The 20,299-nt window shown below is 33.1% G+C and overlaps 1 protein-coding gene and 1 long non-coding RNA gene across 8 annotated transcripts in view; one reads left to right on the top strand and one right to left on the bottom strand.

Annotated features, from left to right (window-relative positions):
* Pan (pangolin) overlaps positions 1-20,299 on the top strand; it is a 378,050-nt gene that overhangs the window by 241,279 nt on the left and 116,472 nt on the right. The gene's annotated exons all lie outside the window — the stretch shown is intronic.
* Positions 10,813-14,420, bottom strand: LOC135131443 (uncharacterized). 2 transcript variants are annotated; one of them, XR_010280916.1, is made up of 3 exons: positions 14,288-14,420; positions 11,118-11,215; positions 10,813-11,068 (listed from the first exon to the last, which is right to left on the bottom strand). It is a non-coding gene; the product is annotated as an uncharacterized LOC135131443 (long non-coding RNA). The 2 variants fall into 2 exon arrangements; XR_010280915.1 differs by lacking the exon at positions 14,288-14,420 and adding an exon at positions 13,672-13,898.

The raw sequence follows: 20,299 nt of genomic DNA, 5'->3' as shown, positions 1-20,299 counted from the left end.
GGATTTTTCGAATTTTTGATCTTTCGATTTACCGATTTTTCAAATTTTCGATGTTTGGACTTTTCAATTTTTCGATTTCCCGATTTTTCGACATTCCAGTTTTGGGATATTTCAATTTCTCGATTTTTCAGTTTTTCAAGTTTGCCATTTTTTGATGTTTTGATTTTCCTCTTTTTAAATTTTTAAACCTGAATTTTCCGAGTTTTCGATTTCCAAATTTTTCGATTTTTTAAATTTTAGATTTTTCGATTTTATTGATGTTTCATTTGCTCGGTTTTTCGACTTTTCGGATTTCGATATTTCGTTTTTTGAATTTTTTCATTTTTTAAACCCTTGATTTTTCAATTTTTGATGTTAAAAATGTCTTTGGTGTCTCGATTTATCTACATTCCGATGTTCCAAGTTTTCGATTATTCCGAAAACCATTTTTGTTTTGTTTTTTTATGTCCATTTTTTTTATAAGTATTGAAAAAAAGTGGAGTTTTTGGTCAGCTGTATTAAAAAAAAAAAAACTTAGAAGGCGAGCGCAGCGAGCACGTTCAGGTCTCTCCAACTTTAATAACCAGAGTTTTTTTTTTTAGGATTCATTTTTTCTAGACGTCGAATGCATTTTTTGTTAATAATTTAACTTTTCAAGGAGTCGAAAAGTAGAAAAAATTTCGAGTCCACCGGATGACGAAAAACTTGACTTGGTTACTTGATGCAATTAAAACTAATTCGGTCGCCTTTAATCATTTCTGCGATCGCACACAGCGTGTTTTTGCCATTTCTCCAATTTTTCCCCGTAATCGTCTTTATTTCCAAACATCAATCGTCTAGTTCCAACTGCTCGCCCACATTTCCACGAACACTAAACCCGAATGGAATTCCAATTCCAGCTCGACGTTTTCCACTTTTCTCCCACAATTACCGTCATTACTCTTGTTTTTATTTTCCTCGGACGCTCACACACAGAAAATAACATAAAATTGGGTAATAACCAGGTTTAATGCGCATATTTCGACATCAAGTATGAGTAAATGTGTATCGTCAGAAGAGAATATCAGATAACATCTTCACAGAAACTTGATAATAAGTTTGTGATACTTTAATAAGGTAATTATACTAATAAGCGGCATCATGTGGAACGTGCAAATATACATTGTGTCGCGTCTTTACGATCTCATAATAATGAAGAGATAAAAGGAAATGTGTACTCGGAGCCATCGATCTTGCTATTACAATGACCGTAACGAGAGGCATCTTTGTAACGCCAAGATTTATGGCATGGGTAAACAATGGCGTGTAAAAGCACTCACAGGTGGAAATCCGACCGGACGACTTCCCCAAACGCGACTTACGTATCGAAAAAACGCAAAATCGGGATTTAACGGTTGCGTTAATCTCCGTGTAGCGAAATCGTTAAAGTTGATAGCGACGTGGCCGTTATCGAATTCTAGCAATAAACTACACTTCATGGACATGTTCATTTTCGTAGAAGCACTAAATCTCCGTGGTCGTAAAGGCATCCGTGTAATTAATGCAATCTTATCTATTAATTACGCATTTCCACAGTGTCGTCTTCTTATTTGTGGAGATTCCGACGGGGTCTTTGGAGAATTGTAGTCGCGGTGGGAACGTTGATGGGACCCTAGATGGTTGCGTTGTCGTAATTAAATGCTAAATAACGATCGGGGAGATTTATGCGCCTCGGATGACCGGTAACACTTTGTAACGACTCGACGGGGCGATTTAGATAATTCGAGGGTTTTTTTCGGGAAAAAAGGCGACGGTTTGGTTTCCAGGGGTTTGAATGTGGTAGTTACACACGTTTTTTTGCTTATCGTTTATTTGTTGTATTTTGTGTGTTGGATTGTGTTTTAATTGTATTTTTCTTTTTCAGGTAAGTTTTGCTGGTTGTTACGGATGATTTGAACCTTGGAACTTCGTTGGTATGTTTAAAACACAATGTTTTTATTGACGAAGTAAATGCGTTAAGACAAAAATTTGTCAGGTCATGGCGGGTCAGGGTGATAATTTTTATCAATAATTAATAAAGTTAACTGATGCATTTTTTTCTTTTTAACAACTTATGTAAAAGATTCTACGTATAAAATAATAATAAAAGTTGTAATTACGAATTCACAATGTCAACTGTAATTCACGAAATACTACCCTTCGAAGCTGAAAAAAGTTAAAATTTTAGAAACGACTCGAATTTAAAAATTACATCCGGTTTTTAACGAAAGTGAACATCGTGATTTATTAAAAAAAGCGAATATTATCTGCAAAAAAGAATCTTAAAATTGTAATGATTAATAAAATTGGAGAGACTTGAACGTGCCGAATTCTAAGAGTTTCTAAGAGATTCTTTTAACATTTTCAACAAATGAATACCAGAAACCCTCGAGATTATTTCAAATTCTAATAATCTACAACACCAAAGACCTCAAAGATTCTTGAAATTTTACCTAGCTGAAATATGCCCTAATGCTTGGAAAACTAAAGAAATCGAATGGGAAAAACCGGAATATGTTCTCTTTGTCCGTTCAAAATTTGGGGATCGTCAAACTCACAATTTTGGTTTTTTGAGTTTTTATTAAATAAGGATTTCGTGAAAACGGTGAACATTTTCAACAACTGATGGCTAAAACGCAACCAGCCGGGCAAACTTAACTTAGAAACTTAATTTCGGGGAGATTGAAACATGTTCATTTTTTGAGCAATTTTTTCAGTGCTTTTTCGATCAAAATTTTGGAATTTAAATCATAGTATGTTATTTCGATTAAACATTTCTCGATTTGTCTGAATTGCTCTTTTTTCTAATTCGGACTTTTTGAATAAGAATCTGTGGCTAAAAAAATTGTAGAAGAATTTTTGATTTTTTTTTTAATGCTTTAATATTGGAGTCTTCCGAAAATGGCATCGTCCGATAAATGTATACGTGAATTCTAAACGGACATAGATACCAAGCTGAAAATACAGCACTACATGTAGAAAACTATATGAAATCGAGTGGTAAAAACCGGAATATGTTTTCATTATCCGTTGAAAATTTGCGAATCGTCAAAAACTGACAATTTTGGTTTTTTGAGGTTTGGATAAAGGATTCCCTGTAAAATGGTAAAAATTCGTCTTGATTTCTCGATTTTTCAGTTTTTCGATTCTGAAATTATTCGATTTTTCAAGTTTCTGGTTTTTGGTGTTTGAAATTTTCGATTTTCCGATTCTTCTATTTTTCTTCGATTTTTCAGTTTTTTAATAATTCGATTGATCAATTTTTGGATATTTAAGTTTTGGAATTTTTCAACATTTCGATTTTTTGATTTTTGGATTTTTTCCTTTTCGATCTTTCAATTTTTCGGTTTTTTTCAACTTTTCCATTTTAGATTTTTTGGAATTTTTATTACTCTTCATTATTCCATTTTGGTTTTGTGAGTTTCGGATAAAGGATTTCCTGTAAAATGGTAAAAAATCGTCTCGATTTCTGGATTTTTCAGTTTTTCGATTCTGAAATTATTCAATTTTTCAAGTTTTTGATTTTTAAAATTTTCGATTTTTCGAGTTTTCCATTTCTCGATCATTCAATTTTTCGGTTCTTCTATTTTTCTTCGATTTTTCAGTTTTTCAATAATTCGATTGATCAATTTTTGGATATTTAAGTTTTGGAATTTGTCAACATTTCGGTTTTTTAATTTTTGGATTTTTTCGTTTTCGATCTTTCAATTTCTCTTTTTTTTTCAACTTTTCCATTTTAGATTTTTTAGAATTTTTATTACTCTTTTCATTACTCAATTTTGGTTTGGTGAGTTTTGGATAAAGAATGATTTTCTGTAAAGTGGTAAAAAATCGTCTCGATTTTTCAGTTTTGCGATTCTGAAATCATTCGATTTTTCAAGTTTTCAGGTTTTTGATTTTTAAAATTTTCGATTTTTCGAGTTTTCCATTTCTCGATCTTTCAATTTTTTTTAGATTTTTCACCTTTTTGATCAATATTTGGATACTTTGGTTTTGGAATTTTTTAGCAATTCGATTCTTAATTTTTTTGATTTTTTGATTTCTCTGTTTTTCCTTTTCCATCTTTCAGTTTTTCGGTTTTTTGATGATTCCATTCATCAATTTTTAAATATGTATTTCGATTCTTCAATTTTTTGACATTTTAAATTTAGATGCTTCAGTATTTTATTGGTTCGATTTTTCAATTTTTGGATTTTTCAACTTTTCTGTTTTAGATTTTTTGAGATTTTTCAACATATCGACTGATTTCTCCCTTTTTCGTTTTTGATCTTTCGATTTTTCAATTTTTAGGTTTTTTTGATGTTTCGATTCATCGATTTTTAAATATGTATTTCGATTCTTCAATTTTTCAACATTTTAATTTTAGATTCTTCAGTATTTTACTGTTTCGATTTTTCAATTTTTGGATTTTTCAACTTATCCATTTTAGATTTTTTGAGTTCTCCATTTTTTCCTTTTTGATCTTTCCATTTTTCAATTTTTCGGTTTTTTATTGTTTCGATTCTTCGATTTTTAAATATGTATTTCGATTCTTCAATTTTTCGACATTTTAATTTTAGATTCTTCAGTATTTTATTGGTTCGATTTTTCAATTTTTCATTTTCTGGAGTTTTTTCCATTATGATCTTTCGGTTCTTCAATTTTTCGATTTTTTTATGTTTCGATTTTTCTATTTTACATTTTACAATTTTTCGAATTTATAATTTTAGATTTCTCAAAATTTTATTGTTTCCTGTTCTCGATTTTTGTTTTTTCCACGTCTCGACGTAGATACCAAGCTGAAAATACGTCACTACATATAGAAAACGATAGGAAATCGATTGGTAAAAACCAGAGTTCGCTTTCTTTATCCGTTCAAAATTTGAGAATCGTCAATCAAACTCACAATTTTGGTTTTTTGTGTTTTAGATAAAGAATTTCTTGTTAAATGGTAAAACTCGATTTTTCGATTCTGAAATTATTCGATTTTTCAAGTGTTCAGCTTTTTGATTTTTAAAATTTTCCATTTTTCCAGTTTTCGATGTCTCGATCTTTTCACTTTTTCGATTCTTCGATTTTTCAGTTTTTTGCTACATCGATCGATAAATTTTTCGATATTTTAGTTTTGGGATTTTTGAACATTTCGCTTCTTAAATTTTTAGATTTTTTGATTTCTCGATGTTTTCCTTTTCGATCTTTCGATTTTTCAATGTTCCGATTCATCGATTTTTAAATATTTCGATTCTTCAATTTTTCCACATTTTTATTTTTACGTTTTCTTTATTCGTTCAAAATTTGAGAATCGTCAAACTCACAATTTTGGTTTTTTGAGTTTTGGATAAAGGATTTCCTGTAAAATGGTAAAATTAGACTCGATTTTTCAATTTTTCAGTTTTTCGATTCTGAAATTATTCGATTTATCAAGTTTTCAGCTTTTTGATTTTTAAAATTTTCGATATTTCGAATTTTCGATTTCTCGATCTTTCAATTTTCGACTCTTCTATTTTTCTTCGATTTTTCCGTTTTTTGATACATATATCAATTGATGAATTTTTCGATATTTTAGTTTTGGGATTTTTGAACATTTCGCTTCTTAAATTTTTAGTTTTTTTGATTTCTCGATTTTTTCCTTTTCGATTTTTCAATTTTTAGCTTTTTTGATGTTTCGATTCATCGATTTTTAAATATTTCGATTCTTCAATTTTTCCACATTTTAATTTTTACGTTTTCTTTATCCGCTCAAATTTGACAATCGTCAAACTCACAATTTTGGTTTTTTAAGATTTGGATAAAGGATTTCCTGTAAAATGGTAAAATTCGTCTCGATTTTTCGATTTTTCAGTCTTTCAATTCTGAAATTATTCGATTTTTCAAGTTTTCAGGTTTCTGATTTTTAAAATGTTCGATTTTTCGAGTTTTCGATTTCTCGTACTTTCACTTTTTCGATTCTCCTATTTTTCTTCGATTTTTCCGTTTTTTGATATATCGATTGATCAATTTTTAGATATTTTAGTTTTGGGATTTTTTAACATTTTTAATTTTTTTGGATTTTTTGATTTCTCGATTTTTTCCTTTTCGATTCAATGTTTCGGTTTTTTGATGTTTCGAATCATCGATTTTTAAATATTTCGATTTTTCAATTATTCAACATTTCAATTTTAGATTCTTCAATATTTTATTGTTTCGATTTTTCGTTTTTTGGATTTTTCAATTTCTCCATTGTTCGAATTTGTAATTTTAGATTTCTCAAAATTTTATTGTTTCCTTTTCTCGATCTTTGGATTTTTTCATGTCTCGACATAGATACCAAGCTGAAATACATCACTACATATAGAAAACTATAGGAATTCGAGTGGTAAAAACCGGAATACGCTTTCATCATCCAAATTTGCGAATCGTCAAACTACAATTTTGGATTTTTGAGTTTTAATTTAAAGAAGGATTTCGTGTAAAATGGTAAAAATTTTCAACAACTGATGGCAAAAACGCACTCCGCTGGGCAAAATTAGTCTAGAGTCTTAATTTCAGGAAGATTGAAGGCATGTTTATTTTTTGGGCAATTTTTCCGGAGGTTTTTCGGTCAAAATTTTCGAGTTTGGGCCAAGTTATCTCGATTTGTCTGAAAATTATTCCTTTCCCTAATTCGAACCTCCTAAATAAGAATCTGAGGCCAAAAAAATTGTAAAAGAGCTCATGATTTTGTTCTAAATTTTTTAATATTTGAATCTCCCGAAATGTGTACGTAGATTCTAAATGAACATAGTTACTTAGCTGAAAATGCACTCCTATACCCAAAAACTATAAGAAATCGAAAGATAAAGCCGAAAAATGTGTTCTCTTGGTCAGTTTAAAAATAAGGAAATGACCTAAATCCTCAAATCGGAGATTTCGTATAAATGAATAGACATATAAATAAAAAATAATAAGTATCTTTGATTTTATCTGCTATCAGATTTACGTTTTTTTCTTTCCGAGAGTAAGCCAAGGAAGTATTGTGAGAGGTTTAAATTTTATAAATTAACATCCTCTCTACTTATGGTTTATGAATCCGCCTTGTTTTGTTATTAGTATTATACTGCATGTTTGAAAATTGACATATGTGCTCTTGCTAAAATGTTGATCAGAACTTTTCAAGTGTGAAATCTCACTAGAAACTCAAAAATTGTCTTGATTCGTCTTTTTGGAGCAACGGTTAATGGAGTGTCCGTTTCATATCACTGCACTCCGCGCCAGACCAAATATAAACAAGTTGAGGGTTTGTTTTCGTAAGGTAAAGCATTCGATTCAGAGACAGTGGCGAAGTATGGGTGATCAGAATATGATGAGAAAAATTAATGATTTTTTAAAAAAGCTCTACAAGAATCACAAAAAAATCGTGTGTAAAAATCTGTGAATCCAGTCGATCGCTATCGCCGTCCCCATCTGGGCGTGCATCCGATAACGTTATCTCTATTCGCAAATTTGAGGAGCATCAATCTGACTTTGATGAAGTGGTAATAAAAATCGTGGATTAACGTGTCATCCGCCCCGGAATCGACGTTCGTGTCCGTAATTAAGTCTGCCGAAAAGTACCGTGGGATAATGAAGACTCGAAACAGTATCTTGTCGATCTAGCTGGCACTAGTTGTAAATGCGCTACTGATAATTAATATGACGTGTCTAATTTGTCTTTGAAGAGTGAAGAGAACAGACGCAGGCCCTGCCTAAATCTCTTTGCGTTAACGATCCGTAACGAAATGTATAAATAAAAGTGCGGCGTTTCAAAGCGGACAGATAGAGACATGTAATTGGTCTAGTTTAGCGACATGCAAATCAAAGGAACGCGCGTGACTAAACATATCGCCTTACTCGACGCAGCGACGACGACGCTGACGACGCCGTCAGCCATTGTGTGAAGCCTTGTTGCGTCGCCGTTACGCAAGGATATTAATTATTCCAGAAACGGCAGCCTTTGGGGCCGACTCTTCAACGGGCAATTTGCGATAATGAGCGCCAAATCTCGAAACGGAACGCCAAAAGTGCAGCCGCAAGAAAAGCTCGAGTCGCCCTAAAAGGGTCGCCCAGATTTGGCCGTCGCGTGAACCACCTGGGCGGAGTGGGCTAATGCGCTAATTATTTCAACCACACCTCGTCACCTCACGCGATACCCCTATTACTGCGCCGTTATTATTACCATTACCGTGCTCCAGACAACAGGTACGCACATAACCCACCACGAAGGTCGAAGGCGGTTTAGGGCAAGACCTACCGCTTGATGACGTGCGCTGTACCTCCCAGGTATGTAATTATCTAGTTGGCGGGTCTTCTCAGAACCGCACATTACATCTGAAAGCTCGCGACGCGACTAATCGCCTTTTGACGCTTTTATTTACGATCCGCGACATCAACACCTTCTTTGAACTTTTCCACATTTTTCACGAGCGACCCAAAAATGCGGCGGATTTTGTGTCGTAAATATGACAGAATCGCGTGCCCGTTGATTATTTTGCGATTTCCGCAACCGCAGCGATTTTCGCCCGAAAAAACCGGACCGCTGCCAATTAAACCCGGAGAATTCGTCGTCGTAATTCGCATTCGGCATCGAGCCCGTCTCTGGCGGTCAGTAATTCGCGCAATGTGTAATATCCAGGCACGTATTTGAATTCCTGGAAGTCGTAACTATTCGGGCGGGGCGATCGTTCGGAATTTCATCAGCTCCGGCGACCGGAAAGGCATCGCATCGCGCTCCCCGGAGTCCGGCCGGAGCGGAGGAGACCCGTTCGAGTGTATTGTAATTACCCATCTGATTAAAATAACTTCAAAGTGGGAATCTTGTTATTAGATACTTTCGGCGGGCGACGTTGTCTGCGCTGGTGCGTGGCCCTTCCGTGCCACTAGACACATGCAGATTATCTTGCCGAATTATACACATTAGCGCGAGAACTTATACCTACGTGATCATCGAGGGCCCGGTTTCCGTCAAAGGAAAGGTGGTAATTTGAATCGGAGGAAAGTTAATTACGGACGGGCGAAGAAACAGGATTAATCGGAGAAAGGGAGAGGCAGATTGACGTTCCGTGCGGCGGGGTTCATTAATGTCGGAGACAGTTTTCGATTTCGATTCTTCTAGCACTTCAAAATTAGAGTATCACTGAAAAAAGTAAAATTGTAAATTTACAGTAATTATCGTTGGTTACCGGTTGCCCTGATAAATGCTGTAAATTTACAATGCTAATTTAAAAATTACTTGTCACTGTGAAAAATAAAAAGTAATTTTACAACAGTTTTGTAAATTATTTGGTAAGTTTACTATCCTGTCTGTAATGTATTTTTACAATAAAAACAGTAAAATTTAGGTTGTTTTGTATATTTACCATATGTTATTGTTATTATTATTATTATTATTATTTTTATTCTTGTTTAGTGTAAAAAAGCACAAAAAATTGTATATACATTTATTGTAAATATGAAAAAATATCAAAATAAAGAAACATTAATAGAAAACATACCTATATCTAAACTTAACTAAACTTAACTAACCTATAAGTAACTTATATCTAACTGTCTAAATGTCTCTTAACTTCCTCATGAGACCGAGCACCTTTTTTTTGGAGGCTGATAACTTGCGCGATTTGCTTCCACTGTCGGGATGGATTTTTAAAAAATATCTCTGAATCATTTCGAGAAATGTGGACGTCTCCTTCGGGTAGTGTAAATTAAATATAAAGTACAAAGAAAAGCAACATTCTAAAGCTTGAAAAAAGTTTTTGCACTGTACCACCCTTTCTTTTTCCATATATATATAAAACTGATTTTCGACAGTACCTAAAATTGAAACTCGTATGTAAAAAGTACCAGATTGCAGAATTTTTTTATGCTTACAGTTGATAATGCACGGTTCGTTTTGTGTAATTTCAATCATAGTTTCATCCTAAAATATTAAAGAAGACGGTAATAAACAATAATTAATCGCTGACAAAGACATTGTATACCTGAAATTTGAGGTAAAAGACCCCATAGATATTTTCCTGGAAATATCTTGCAAACACTTCTAAAGCAATTATTTCTACCGAATCCCGTCTTACGTCTTTGCTGATGATAATTTTATGTTGTAAGCCAAAATTTACAATTTTTTCTGCTTTTAATTGTAAATTCGTTGTAAGATTGCTTATGTTTCCGTTCGTAACTTTGTTAAAATGCCATTTTATGGCTTCTACTTTAAAAAGGACGGGCCATTGGTCTTTTATGTTAGTGATACTTGGAGGGTCGACATTGTTGATAAACGCCCTTTGTTCTGCAAAAGTTTCTTCCAAAAGGTGGAAAAACTCGTCTGAAGCATCATCTAGGAAGGTATTTAATTTGTTTTTAGCTGCAGCGCCAGCTTTTTGATAAGGTGGTGCCCATTGGGCGCATCCTGCCGTTGCGTTTTTCTTAATTTTGGCAAGATGTAGTGGTGTTTCAGGTGATGTGGATATTGGCCGTTTATGCGGCCTTTTTAGGTAATGGTACCATTCTTGCAATTTTGTTTTTAAACTAGCAGTACCATCTCCCAGAACCACACCATCATCGTCGTAATCTCTAAAGGTTGCGGGATATTTATCGACCATTTTAAAAGAAACGATTTTAAAAGCTTTTGACGGAATCGATTCACTGATTTGTTTCATTTCATTTACAACAATGTGGACAATTTCAGTAATAGCATATTTGTCCCGTTTGCCTTGGGCACAACATTGGAGCATATCTTGTGGAATTTTCTCCCAAGGTATTACAAAATTGATCCAGGAAAATTCTAAATTGCAATTAGATGCTTGTATGGTGCAATCCAAAGAAGAAGAGTCATTATTCCAAAATTCCGTTGCACCACTGATACATTCGTTACTTTTAGTGGAAGCAATAGTCTCTGTTGAAGTCAGTGACATGAAAGAATGATTATTGGGACCACTGGATGATTCACTTATTTCACACTGGGATTGAGACGACAACCAAACTTGACCCGGTTCTAACAAAATTAAAGTTTCATGTTTTACAGCAATTAATATTTCCTCTTCCTCAACTGGTGTTCCATCTGATTCTAGTACAACAGTCGCGCCATTAATTTCAAGTTTTTGAGATGCTGAAAAAATACAATGATGTCTGAATATAAAATAATATTTATAACTTACCTTTTAATATTAAATCAACGTAAACATTTCCAGGTTCTTTTATTAAGATTAGTCCCTTCTTTGTACGTGTTTGGTCCCATACTTTGAATAAATGCATCCTAAACAAAACACAACACCCAGTTTATTGCTAAACATAAATTATTAAATTATTAAAATATAAAATATTAGATTTTTTTTTTAATATTTTAATAATTGATTACATTGTTAAAACTATTATGCTAATAATATGATAAAGGAACACTTAAAGAATAACTCACAAATTTTCTAATGATTCATACTTACAACAATTACCTACAGTTCTTTTGTTATCTACTGTATTCTTTCTGAGCAATGATGGTTATGGGTAAATTTAAGTAACATATTATACTGTTAAAATTGCTATGCTAAAATAAAGACAAACAAATGTTCAGACTTCGAAATAAAATTAATACTCCTAAATAAAAACTTAAAACTTACACAACTTACAAATTCTCGAATGGTTCTGACTTAAAACTATACACAGTTTTTTTGTTACTTTCGGTTTTTTGGAGCAATGTTCTGGATGAATTAAGCTATCATAATTTACAACTGACAAATTTTGATTTTTAAAATTAGAATCAGTGTTGTAATACAAACCTATTTCACAATCATATGTTATTTTTAATGTAGTTCCAATGAAACAAATGTTATCAAAAAATTCATCAATAACTATATATTGAATCGAACATAATTTATATGCACCATAATCGTCAACACCAAAACAAACTACGGCATGTTTTTGGTAAGTAATTCCTCTAAATATGACTTTTGAAGATACAAAACATTTTGTAGTTTTAAAAGCACCTTCAATTTTAGTGGATAGAGTCGGCAGATAATTATTCGAATTGTAGATTTGGGATTCATCTGCTATTACTTTGGTGCTGAACAAAGTATTTTGTGAATACAACAGAGCCTGTAACAATTGGTGTTTATGAGAAAGAGAATATAAAACATTTTTATAATTCGTTGAATGTTTGACAATTCGTTTAAAGTACTGATGCTTACTTTCAAACCTCATGGTCCATAGATAGCTCAATGGTCCAAATTGTAGTATCAGTTGTGGATAATGCAATAAATAATGATGTTTTGGTTTTAAAGATTCTTGTGGTAGTACTTCTTTGCGTTTATGTAAATAATCTATTATTAACTCTTTTAAATAAGCTATCTGACCCACTGAGACTTTGTAACTTAATAAAAACAGAACTATTTTCCTAAGAATTAAAATAGCATTCCATGCTTTATTATTTGTTAATGTTTTATTTTCTAGTGCAAACGGCAATATTATTATTAACCACATATTTTGATGAGCTGTACCTGAAAGTCTCTCGGATTTTTTTAGCAGTGGTATATCGACTTTTTTTTCTCCTTCAAATTTTAAGACTTTTAATGTAGAATTTAATTCTTGGAAACATATTTCTTTAGCATTAACCAACTGATCAAGAGTTAATATTAAATCGGATTGTACGACTCCTTCGAAAAGATCATGTGCAATACATGGTGGTAAACCAGGATTAGCGACATGAAAAAAGCTTAATGTATTAAAAACAGAATCAGATTTTACACCTCTATAAGATCCATTAGTTGCTAAACTCATATTAACATCGTAAATATAGGAATTTTTTGTTCGACATTCACATATTTTTGTTAAACCGTCATTTTTGTTTACTTTGTTAATATAACAATATCTACAAAAAAATCCAGATAAACTAAAGTTTTCATTGTAGCCACCAATTTGGTGACTGCCAAGATTATCACCAACTACAGCTACCAGTGCTCCTTTTAAACATTTAACTTCAGAGCATGATATCTGGATATTAACACCTTCTTCAAGTTTTTTCAAGTCCTGAAGTAGATTTTTTAAAACCATTGCAAATCCAAATTGTTTTACATCTTTTTCATAAATTAATGCAAGTAGTTGAATATGTTCAACTTGAGATCGGTGCCAAGTAGGGAGATTTGTAAATATAGCATAAAGGCCTATAATTTTATGTTTTTTTTTGGAAGCACCTAAAGGATTACATATTTCAAAAGTATCCTGATATAAAATAATTTGAACGGCTTCAACATTTTCTTTAAAAAAAATATTATTTCTTGAGCAACTTCCATCCTGAATATCTGAAAAAACATCAGTATTTAGTGAAACGTTTTTTTTATTATGAAACTGTTTATAAAACGATTCTGTTTTCATTAATTCTGTGATTGTTTCTATTATGGGCACATACAAATATTTCGAATTTTGATTTAATTCAACGCACACAGGACTTACGTAATTAAAATATTTCTTATAATACTTGTTTCTACAAAACTTACTTCTTAGCTTACCGCCTTTAGAATTGTGAGCTATGTTAAACAAATTATTTTCAATAATTTTTTTCTCAACTTCGAAGTTAGAAGCTTGTAAATTTTTAATGATAAAATTTGTGTTTAGATCGTTAACATCAGAGAGTCCGTTGATTAATAATTGTAAAGATTTATTTGACAGAAAAAATTTTGATTCTAATGTTAAGTACAATGAACTGAGTAATTTTAAACTGACCTCTTCCAAATTTTCAGTAAAACATTCTGACAAATCATCGCTATCATGTGTTTTTTCTTCAACATACTCTATATTTGTCGTTATACTTTTACTAGTTGATGGCAAATTAATATCTGACTGGGTGTCTTCATATTCACATTCGTTTTTCAGGGATGACTTCAAAAAATGTTTCCTAAAGATATGTTGCTTGAAAATCGTAACTCTGGAAAATACAGAAGTACATTCGCTTGACAGTGGACATTTTATTGTAACCCTTCTTTCAATGTGCTTATTTACATGAGCAATAAACTCTTTTTTAACATCGTTTTTGTAATCACATTTGATCACATTACAGCTATAAGATATTTGAGAAGTTAAACGTTTTTGTTGATTTCTAGGATAATTATGTTTTCTGTATACATGAAATTTAAAACGATTATATGACTTAAAATTTAAAGTGCAACCAATCTGTAGGCATTTAAATCTAACTCCAGTCATGTTGCGATGAAACTTTTGATGTATTTGATATTTCTCTATCGATTTAAGATTCATTTTACAAATATCACAAGTAAACATCTTCAAATCTTCAATTACAAATAATGCAAATCAGTATGGCGGGTATGAAGTTTAGACTTACCTGTACACGAGGAGACCACACGTTTGTCCAGACAACACAAGTAATAATGCGTCACTTTAACCGAATATGCGCACGCAAGCAGAAAAAATTACATACACGTTGTAAATATACTGGTTTCGATGCGAATTCACAACGTTGCTCTTTATTCACAACTGCCCAAGGTAAATTTACCAATTTGATGGAAATATTACATTCTTTATTGTATATTTACTGATCAATTGTACATAAATTAATTAAAATTACCTTATCAAAAGGAAATTTACCGTAAGTACGGCAAAAGTTCTGCGTTTTTTGTAATATTACAAAGAAATTAAATATCGCATTAGATTTCTTGTAAAATTCACCTGAAAAATGATGTATTAGATTTGTGAATTCACGACGACTTTTTTCAGTGTAGGAAGGAGTTTAGGTGTAAGCTGGCATTATCCGCTCCGGTATGCGCATCGGTGCGGCGGTATTCCGTCTTTTATTTGCTTCCTGCGACACTAACAGTACACAGATGTTGTTTCCTAATTAAAAAGAGCGCATTCTGTGCAGCACAAAATGATAACCGACGCGTTCGCTCACTAATTTCAACTCGAGAACAAAACGAAAAATCAGGCCATGAATTGGAACAAAGGCGCCTCGCCAGCTCTAATTAGGACGCATTGTCGAGGGCTGCGTGCTCAGTTATATTTTAAAAGAACAAGTCTTCAACTCGAGTGTTGAATTTTACCTCGCGCTCTAATGACTTAACTGAATTCATTACGACTCCCTCCCACGCTCACCTGCCGACTCCACCACGTAATATCGTCAGACCATCCAACAACTCAAACTATTGATATTCATTTTGACTTTCGGAGTGCCGCAGAGATCACGCCGTGGTCCTGCCCGTTTTTTGCTCCTTCGTAGTGAAGCATGATTGATGTCCTTCCAGCTAGCGCAGTGCAATTGTTTCAGATGCGTTTAGTGGTGGAAATCGCTTTTTTGGTTGTACTTCCCATAAATCATGGTTTAATGATGGGTGTCGGGCAAAAAAGCGGCCAGTCAGCGCCGGTCTTTATGCGGCCAGTTTTTGTGCGCGTCGCGGACGCTCCCAACGTTTATTGGCATTTATTAATGGGGTACGTTTGACGATTCCAAGTGACGCTGATTCCAGCAGTGGAGAAAAGTCGGCCGTAATTAGGCGAGGAACTCGTTAGGGCTGGTTTATTTTATTTGGATGTGTGTGGGTTTGATAATTATAGGTCCGAGCGGAAGCAGTGCGCTCTGCCGATGGCCGGAGGCGACTCTTCTCAGAACTAACAAGGTTTCTTTGTGTCGTTTATATAATAAATTACATCGTTCGACTGCCGAGGATCGCCGGGAGTTGGATACAAAAAGGCACGGCTGGGTTTCGAAAACGGACGAAATTTTCAATCGGGGACCACGGTTTTTTAGCCGGGTTGAGTTTCAAGCGCGCGTTTTTGCATTTTTGTAATTAAATCGCGGGTTTGAAGGGGGATCGGGTTGAACAAAACGGCGGTCGATAACCATCGGGAAGCTGATTAGGATTGTACTACGAGCTGTTTACGAGATCTTATCTAGAGCATGGCAGATAGCAAAGCTTTGCATAAAATAAATTAATGCTACATAGGTATTTTTGCCGATTTTGATAACTTTCAACAGTCTTCGAAAGCTATTTTCTAACGTGATGAACCGTGTATATAATAAATAAGATGGGTCCTAAGATCGATCCCAGAGGGACGCCAGATGTATTAAAGCTACTTCTGATTTGGCACATTATCATGAACTCTTCAGATATTTTGACACAGAAGTAAAATTCTCATCTCGACAAATGTTCTCTGAATGCCATAAGACACTTGAATCGAAAATTTTGACCGAGAAGAGCTCCGGAAAAATGCTCTAAAAATAAACATGTTCCAATGGTTCTGAAATTAAGTCTCTGGACTAATTTTGCGCAACTCAATGCCTTTTTGGCATCGGTTGTTGAAAATTGTCTCTATTTTAAACGAAGTCCTTTACCAAAAGTCAAAAAACAAATTGTGAGTTTGACCGTCCATAACTTTTGAACGGACAAAGAGAGCGTATTCCGGTTTTTACCACTCGATTTCTTATAGTTTTCTGGACATTGGACTATATTTCTAGCCAGCTATCTTTGTCCGTTTAGGATCTACGTACACATTTATCGACAATTTTTTGACCCCAGAATTTATTCAGGAGGTTCGAATTGGCGAAAGGATTTATTTTCAGTCAAATGGAAGTCTCAGAAATCTAGATAATCAAGAAACCCATGAAATCTCAAAAACCCAAAGAACCCTGGTCATTCAAAAAAAACCTAAGAAGAAACGCAAGAAATTTGAGAAACACGAAAAATCCAAGAAATCCAAAATTGTGAACAATTCCAAAAAACCAAAAATTTTGAACAAAATTTTAAAACCCCGGGAAACCAAATATGAACAAAATTAAGAAATCTAATGCAAAATTCCGTAAATTATAAACATTCTGAAAAATCGAAAATGTTTAACTCACAATAAACTCAAAGAACCTCTGAAACTGATAACGCAAGGAACCCAAAAATCCAAGAAACCCAAGAGCTCTAGCAGTCCAAGAAATCTAGAGAGACAAAAAATCAAGAAATCCAGGGAATTCAAAAACCCCAAGAAATCTAAGAAATCCAAAATTTTGAACATTATAAACATTCTAAAAAAAAACAAATTTGGAACAAGACATTTATGACATCCAAAAAGTCCCAGAAATTCAAAATTCTGGAAATTGTAAACATTCCGAAAAATCAAAACTCCTGAGGAACCCAAGAGGGTTAAGAAGTCTCAGAAACCTAGATAATCCAAGCAATCCTTGAAATTTCAAAAACCCAAAAGCTCAAGAAATAAAAAAAAGGAATCCAGCGAGACAAGGAAACCTAAGAAACCTTGGACATTCAAAAAACCCAAGAAATTCGAAAAATCCAAAATTGTGAAAATTATAAACATTCCAAAAAGCCAAAAATTTTGAACAAAATTTAAAATCCCAGGAAATCGAAGATGGGCAAACTTTAAGGAATCTAACAAATCCAAAATTCTGAAAATTATAAACATTTTGAAAAATCGAAAATTTTAACTCCCAATAAACCCAAGGAACCTCAGAAACTCTGATAACGCCAGAAATCCAAATAAATTTCAGGAACCCAAGAGCTCTGGCAATCCAAGAAACCGAGAAATAAAAAAAAATCAAGAAATGCGGGGAATTCAAACCCCAAGAAGCCCAAAAAATCCGAGAAATCTAAGAAATTCAAAATATTGAAGATTATAAACATTCTAAAAAGTCAAATTTGGAATAAGACATTTAAGAAAGACCAGAAATTCAAAATTCTGGAAATTGTAAACATCCTCAGAGAGTTCAGAAGTCTCAGAAACCTAGATAATTCAAGAAATCCATGAAATCTCAAAAATCCAAGACCCCAAGAAATAAAAAAAAAGAAATCCAACGAGACAAGGAAACCCAAGGAACCCTGGACATTCAAGAAACCCAAGAAATTCGAAAAATACGAAAAATCCAAGAAATCCAAAATTGTGAAGATTATAAACATTCCAAAAAACCAAAAATTTTAAACAAAATTCAAAACCCCAGGAAACCGAAGACGAACAAACAAGAAATCTAACAAATCCAAAATTCTGAAAATTATAAACATTCTGAAAAATCGAAAATTTTTAACTCTCAACAAACTCAAGGAACTTCAGAAATTCTGATAACGCAAGGAGTCCAAAAAATCGAAGGAACCCAAAAGCTCTAGCAATTCAAGAAATCTAGAGAAACAAAAAAATCAAGAAATCCAGGGAATTCAAAAATCCCTAGAACCCGAATAAATCCGAGAAATCTAAGAAATCCAAAATTGTGAAGATTATAAACATTCCAAAAAACCAAAAATTTTTAACAAAATTTAAAACCGCAGGAAACCGACGATTAACAAACTTAAGAAACCTAACAAATCCAAAATTTTGGAAATTATAAAAATCCAAAATTTTCAACTCCCAATAAACTCAAGGAACCCAAGAGCTCTGGCAGTCCAAGAAATCCAAAATTTTAAAGATTATAAACATTCTAAAAAACGAAATTTGGAACAAGACATTTAAGATATTCAAAAAATCCCAGAAATTCAAAATTCTGGAAATAGTTAACCTTCGGTAAAAACAAAACTCACACGAAACTCAAGAGAGTTAAACAGATCTCAGAAACTCAGGTACTTAACCCAAGAAATCCAAGAAACACAGGAAAAAAACTTAAGACGGGCTTTATACCCTAGAATGAGACCAATGAGAATATGCAAATATATATAGAGTGTTTTATTGAAAAATACAGTAAAAATTACAATGAGTGAACTATATATAACAGCACAAAATAGTGTAAATCTACACTTATGTAAAGTTGTAATTGTAACAGAATTCATCCGGCAAATGGCTACTTACATGTTTTCTAGACGTTTCATAACTCCTAAAGTATATGGGTCAATGTTTAGCTTTAAATTCGAAAATTTTGACCGAAAAAATTCAGTTGCTAGACTAATTTTGTCCAGCTGAATGCCCTTAACTTGCCGCGCATAAACTGAGAAAGTATATTGTAATCGAGTCCATCGTGCGACTGAATACTTTAATGTTTTTGCGACTTTCCATGGCCTCCATAGTACGAAAAATTAGGTCTCCCGTTTCCGTCTGTCTCTCTGTCGTCTGTCGGGATTTCTATTAGACAGATAATAATCTACGAAACTACTAGACCGATTGTTGTAAAATTTTATGTGTATGTTATGAATATCGTGTAGATGGTGAAACGCTAACTAAAATTTGTCCAATCTCCCCCACCAATGATAGGATGACGTCATCTCCAAGATTTACTATATTACATGTAACTTAAATTTTATAAAATAACATAGATACATATCTGCACTTGTTTATAAATCCATGTTAAGTTTTTACTCTAGACATTCATATTTTTTGAAAAAAAAAAAATGAAAACTGTATAAAATGTGTTTGAAAAATGATCAAAAATTCCACAAGGGAAAAATTTGAGGGTTCTGACAAGTTGACAAAAAATGTACAAACATTTTGAAATGTAGATCTCAACGTGCTGATTCGAAAAATATTAAGATTTTATTGTTCCAGAAGAAGATTTTGGAATTATTCCGTTTAACCAAGTTTTTAAAAAATCCTAAAATTGACATTTTTCAAATGGCGATTCTACAAAACTGGTAGGAATTTTTAATGTAGGAAATGATGCCTAAAATAACTCATAGGGGTTAAATTCGTCAAAAAAATGTCTTTGGCCAAATTTCAAATGTCCGAAAAGTGTTCAAAATTTTCACAATCTAAGGTATTGAAAAAACGAGCTTTTGGAAAAATGACCTAAAAATCCATAAAAAATTCTTGAATATAGATCTCGACGTGCTGACCAAAATTTTCGGTTTGAACGTCAATTTTGTAAAAATTCTAAAATTTCCCACATTCCAATTGGCGATTCTGGAAGTGGTAAAATTTTTCGACGACATGAAGCCGAAATTAACTTCTGGTTTCTGAGTAATGCCAAGGGTCAGCAGGCTACAGAACAAATCGATGAAACGGGAGAACTATTTTTTCATTATCTAAGATTTACGGAACGTCGAGAAAATGTGAAATTGCAATACATAAAATTGAAAACAAAAATATAAGTGAATATCTGACAGGCAGTTCTATAGAAATAATTTTCGACAAATTTTATTGAAGTTTTAAACAATACCTCATTTTACTATCCATCACAACATTAAACAAATTTAAGTCACCATCAACAAAAATCACATTCAAAGAATTAAAAGAAATATGTACAAATTACGAATCTCTTTTATCAGCGACGCAGGAATCTCCAGAAAACACGTATTTTATCACCCGCTCCAAAACCCCGAAATTCAAATTCTCCCCTTTGCATGCGCCACCATGGACGCAACTTTGCCAGGAGTGGAAAAACGATCCCCCAATCTCCGACCCCGGTCGGGTCAAGTTCCTCCGA

Source organism: Zophobas morio, unplaced genomic scaffold (genome assembly GCF_036711695.1).
Source record: "Zophobas morio isolate AGI-343-1 ecotype UQ-CSIRO unplaced genomic scaffold, CSIRO_AGI_Zmor_V1 ptg000020l, whole genome shotgun sequence".
NCBI classification, from domain to species: domain Eukaryota; kingdom Metazoa; phylum Arthropoda; class Insecta; order Coleoptera; family Tenebrionidae; genus Zophobas; species Zophobas morio.
The sequence above is the reverse complement of the archived record's forward strand: the minus strand, read 5'-3'. Positions and strand labels throughout refer to the sequence as shown.